Below are 6,108 nucleotides of genomic sequence, written 5' to 3' on the forward strand. Positions count from 1 at the left end.
TTCCTTACACCCCGCTCCCACCCCACTCTCCCTCCTCCTATGTTTTGGATTTGTGCTGGAAACAGTGCTGATAACACAGGGATGTTTTCATTACTGCTAAGCAGCAGCTCGAACACACCCCACCCCACCAGTGAGCAGGCTGGGGGTGTGCCCGAAGTCAGAGGGGGACGCAGCTGGAGACAGCTGACCCCAACTGACCAAAGGGATATTCCATATGATGTCATGCTCAGCAATAAAACTAAGGGGGAATTTGGTGGGGGTGCACAGCTTGGGCACTGGCTGGGCATCAGTGGGTTGGTAGTGAGCAGCTGTTTTCTTTTGCATCACTTGTCTTTCTTGGGTTTCATTTCTCTCTCTTTGTTTCCTTACAAGGTGGTGTGGTGGTGGGTGTGGGTGGTTATTATTGGTGATTGTTGTTGTTGTTTCTTTTTAATGATGAAACTTGTTATCTCAGCCCATGAGTTTTCTCACTTTTGCCTTTGATTCTCTCCCTCAGCCCACGAGGGGGGAGAGAGCAAGTGACACTATGGTGTTTAGCTGCCAGCTGCGGTTAAACCATGACACAAGGTTGGTTGCAAGCCCTGCCTGGCTCATGCTTTAGGCTTTCTGTGTTATTCCTACCATCTTGACATGCCATCCTTGTTCTTCGTTGCTTCTTTATAGTGCCTTTTGCTCCATAAACAGCAGTACTCTTGCCGTGCAAACATACCTGTCTCCTAACCTCTGGGAAGTAACTCTGGCAAAGATAAAGAGCCAAACAGCTACAGCAATTCTACCTCTCAAGGGACCCGGCAGATGCCTTTCTCTCACCTCTTACTCTGTCTAGCTAGGCTGGAAAGTACAGCTGTTGCAGAAACTGCTATACCCTGCCACTCCTCAGGTTGTTAGCTTTGTCCTGTGTATAGGCTGCTGAGGTGGTTGACCCTGAGTGAGACACAGGCAGACTGGAGAGCTTTACACCACGACAATCCTTTCTCCTTTGAGCAGTGCTACAGGCAGCCACTTTCTTGGGAGTGAAATGCTGGGATGGCAACGGGCTGCTGTATGCTCAGTCAGACTAAGCTGCTGTTCCCTGGGGACTCAGTGCAGGAAAAGCTGAGGTACGTTCTGCACTGCCAGTGGCTCTTCACAGGGAAACCATGCTCTGGTTGTAGCAGAAAAAAGTGTCAGTCACAGGCAGCCATGTATCACTGCGCACAGCTATTTGGCAGGTGCCTTGCTTGTTCAAGTAGGGGCATGTTTCTTGCATTGCACTCATGCTGCTAAAACAATCAGGGGTTCAAGTTACAAAAGACTTTTGACATCAAAGCAAGAGGACAGCTTGATTTCTACCAGCCCTGTATTTCAGCTGTGTTGCTAGTTGAAAACAGTTTGCAGGCCAGGAGATATTTAGAGGTCTGAATTAAAGAAAAACAGGTCTTGAGGTGTTTGTTTTAAGGAGGCAAATTAGGCAGCCAAAGGAACAGAGCTGCTCGCCCGATGCATTGGTGGAACAGCCCATCCAGCCTACCAAGTGTTGCATGTTGCAGGCCACAAAGAGCAGCTGCGACATTTGCCAACAGAAGTGGCAAGAAGTGTAGAGCTGTGCTCCTGAACAGAGCAAAGGAGGAACCTCCAGGGCACCACTGTCATCTGTTAAGGATGTCAATATACCAACATGCCTCTATGCTTTCCCTGCTTCACATTTAATTACTTTGCATGCTGGTGAGCAGGGTGTTAAGTAATATTGTGCAGTGCCTCTTCTTTAAGTGACAAGCCCTGCAAAGGAAGCCTTGTGTGTATGCAAGATTAGGAGACCAGATTCCTGATAGCACAGAGGTGAAGAAAGGTGCAAAAAACGTAACAGTCCATATAAAATAACTATTTATTACCACTTTAAAGTGAAAATAAAACCCAAATTTGAGTAATGGTGTCCTTGTTGCTAGAGCAACCCGAAATCAGCTCGCACTGGGACATCCTGAGACCCTGTGTTGCCAGATCAATACAAAGTCTTCAGCCTCAAAGTCAGAATAAGGAAAATAAAATTTATTGGGTGACAGAACAAATCTTGGAGACAAAGGAGGAGAAAAAAAATTCCCATATGATGTATAGTGATCAGTGTCAACATTGCTTTCTAATGCAATGATCTCTGTAGTCCAGTCAAAAAGTATGTTTCTTTTACATCAGCTCACTCAGTCAGGCCTCATTATTTCTGCTTTAAAAAAATCTTCCAAACAAGAACAGAAGAGTGTCTTCTATGTTTGCACACCCCATTTGCAATTGCTTTATTACACCCACTCATATTTTCCTTTTTCGTAACGTTGGCTGCTACGCAGTTTGCATGCCCAGAGAATGGATGTCTTGCAAAAGCTTAGGTGCACATCAAAATTGCTTTCTGAACCACAGCGGACCTTCAATTTTACTAAATCCCTCTTGTATGCTGGGAGCACACCAAATAAAAGGACTAATCTGTTTTCACAGTTCCCATGCTGAATGACAAAATGACATTGCATTGCAGGAACTGTTAATGAAAGAGCTTTACGCAATACAAAGAGAAGAGAGTACTTTGTGCATCTGCGTGGCCTAGCTTTGACTGCAGCCACGCAGCAAAGCCAATCCAAAGATCTGGGGGACAGTGAGGTCTGAAGTGCTAGCACCTTCGTGCCTGGAAGCTTGGCTAGGGAAACCTCAGTGTTTAAAATCGGTCAGGAGGCTGGTTGGATGAAGGATGTGAGTTGGTTCGTGACAGACAGAAAATCTGTTTCATTAACCAGTAGTGAGACTTCTAAAGCATCCCCGCTCATTGCTGTGACCCAGGATAAACATTTGGTAACCCTAAAACTATTAACGTTTGAAGAAACAGCAGGTGAGAACTGATGTGGCTGTGCCCGGGGCTGTGTGGCTCGCAGCAGGTTCCGCTGCCTGGAGAGGGGATGCACAACACGTAGAGGAACAGAAAAAGCTCCGTTTGTTGTGAGAGGCGGGTGGAACAGCAGTTCGGTTCCTGAGGAAGAGAACTACAGTACTATGAAAACTACATGGAAAAGGGGACTAAGCAGCAGCTTGGGCTGTAAGAGCTAGGTTCAGGAACTCGTAGGATCAAGCATCTGTGTCACTGTAGATAAGGTGCCTGCCTGTTCTTCTGTTAGAATTTGCTTTGCTTTTTGTTTTTCTGTCTTAGGGCCTGGGAGAGGCAGGAACTACCTTGCTTTCATGTGGACATTTAAAATGAATCTTTTAGGCTGTGTAAAGTGTGGTGGTGTTGCTGGCACAGGAAAGATGGTGTTCAGTAAAATGAATTGAAATTTGGCCCAACACCTCTGCCCATCTGACTTCCCCCTGCTTGCTTGCCAGCAGGCAGAGACCTGTGGCCTCAGAGCTGTCAAGAAATTCCCCTGCTTGCACGTCCTTGACAGATCAATAGAGCCTCAGCATAAAGCAATTACAGCAAATTGGAAGAAGAAAAACCTTGCCAGTGAGTCAGCAACAGTTGGGAGTGCGGGAGGAGGAAATCCAAATTATATATAGCAATATAGCTATAGTATATATGGTAACATATAATCCAAATTATATATAGTAATATAGTTGTAGTAAGGGGGTGGCATGGGGTTGCCCAGAAGGTTGTTTCTGCATACTGGTGTAACAAATAGCAAATGCTAGTAGGGCTGGAGCGCGTTGCCTTGGGTACTAATGTGACTAGGCTTGAATGCTTGGAATAAACCTACGGCAAGTGTATGAGAATGGTTTCCCAAGGCCCTGCTCTGTAAATGCAAGTTAAACTGCTCAGAAGAGCCTTGATTTTGAAAGTTGTTGATATTTTAGCATGTCTCTATAACAGTAAATAGCTTTACATGTTTCCAGGTTTTGTGTTAACAATAGTACTGCAAAAAAAGCTTCTTTTCATGATCCTATGGCTAAATTCCAAATTCAACAAAACACTGTTACACACTGAAGTGTTTGGCCAAGTCTCAACTTCGGTTGGGCTGGAGGGGCATGAGTCCAAAACCAGTTAAGAATCCCATCATGCAACTTTGGGCTCAGGAGACTGAACCCCTCATTGACTGATTGATCATTGTGTGACTGATAGACAAAAACATGCTTGAGCTGTGTTCATGCTTCCCTGTTGAAACTTGAAGGATTATTCAGTTTGCCGTTTGAACAGCTACCTTCTTTGAATGCGCTTTTTCTGCTGTAGTGTGAAAGGAGGAGTTACTGACTAGCTTCATGGCAAAAGCCACATCTCAATTACACATGACATGGACCCAATTAAAGGGAAGTTGATTAGTAAGCACATTATAGCCACAATAGTCTAAGTTTTGTGGTGATGAGGAAACTATCCAAGAAGGGAGGTGTGTGCACTGCACGTTACACGTGATGGAACCAAGGAATGTTGTAATTCTTCCTTTTTCTGCTCAGACTGCCAAAGCTTTTATCTGTGAGACATGTAATGAAAATACATTTCTTAAGTTTCCTTTGTCTATGTTACCTTGACAGTCTAGCATCACTGATGACAAATGGAAGCAAAGTGGCAGTTGCATTAGTAAGGGATGTAATTAAATTGATTCTGATGTCTGAAGACAGTACCCTAAATTACTTTGTCATGTGGTTTGTTTGTAGGTGTTGGCTTGTTTCCCCCTACAGCCTGCCCCCCCCCCCTTGCTGTCTCTCTCTGCAAGACTTACCTTGGTAAACTGGTGAATTGCTGCTTGGAAGCCTGTTGGCTCCTGCTCCTCATTCTCCTGACATAAAATTGAAATAGAGCTTTTGCTCTAGTGTGCTAAACATCAGATTTAGTGTGCTAAACATCAGACAGGTCCTTTCTCGCCAGCTTTCCCCCAGTGCAGTTCCACTGATTTACAACTCAGTTACCTTAATTTACAGCATGAGAGAAGCTTTTGAAACAGCGGATTAAAATCTGGACTTGGTTGACTTGTTCATTCTTTCTGAATAGCTGTTTTCAGTTGCATATAGTTTTCTGCAAGGTCACCTCAGTTCAGCCTTTCTGAAAAACAGCAAAACCTCTGAAAGTCTGGCAGTACTTGTGTAGCAGTCAAAGACAGCATTGTTGCTTCAATTAAAACAGCACACACCCCAGTGGTCTGTACAATTACTTATTTCTCTGTACTGTTCTTGGAGTACCCGTTGAATGTCACTATAAATCAAAAGGTGATTGCACTTTGTTATTGTTACTGAGCCTACTAGGCAAAATTTTGTTGGAAAGACTTCATGTAAAGCATTGCTGCCATTTATTAATAAGACTACGACAGTAGCTTTGTTGATAATATCCCTAATAGTAGTTTGTCAGCTAGAGCTGTCAGACTGCAAGGGCTGCAGTCTGCGTTTTGTTTTGGTGATGGTGGTAACTGCAACTGAAGCTTTATCAATGATAATTGCAGCTGCATCCCAGTGGCAATGTTTTGGATGCTAATTGAAAAGGTCATTTGGGCTAGCAAAACTGAGATGCCTGTGTGGGTACTTGTAGCACAGTTACATTCAGTCTAATAAATTATACATGTCCAGGAGTGTCGCTGTGTACTGAGACCAACTGGCATGGAGTGGCCTGTTTACGTGACAGTAAATACTGCTGGACTACAAAACACCATGGCTTGTACAGACTGCCTATTGGGAACACTCCCAGCACATGTCCTCATCACTGAACCAGGCGTAGGGATGGTTAGTGAGTCTCCTAGTGCAGGTTGCAAGCAAGATGTACATACAAATGTCCTCCCCTCAGGTCAGAAAGATCCTGCCCATGTCCCACTTGCCTTATCACAACTGACTTGCACTGTCTGAATACAGGAGATTGGTAGAGGGCTACTGATGTTACAACTGCAGACTTGAAAATAGTGCTCCCCAATGTTTGTGACTATTGAACTGCAGCTATTTCTTGAGATTAAAAAGCTGTATTCATTTTGATAAATGACATTCTGTGAATTGTTTTCTCAGCCTAATTAAAAATTTAAAATTAGAGACATGATGTGATGCAACTGTCATAAATACACACTGGGAACTGAATGGTGTTGCCCAAAATATATTCTGCTTGAATGAAGAACAGAGAACAGGGAATGCTAGGAACCAGGCTCTGAAATATCTTTCTTTCTTCTGCAGTTGGCATTATTCCCCCTTTGT

Source organism: Falco peregrinus, chromosome 6, assembly GCF_023634155.1.
Source record: "Falco peregrinus isolate bFalPer1 chromosome 6, bFalPer1.pri, whole genome shotgun sequence".
NCBI lineage: Eukaryota > Metazoa > Chordata > Aves > Falconiformes > Falconidae > Falco > Falco peregrinus.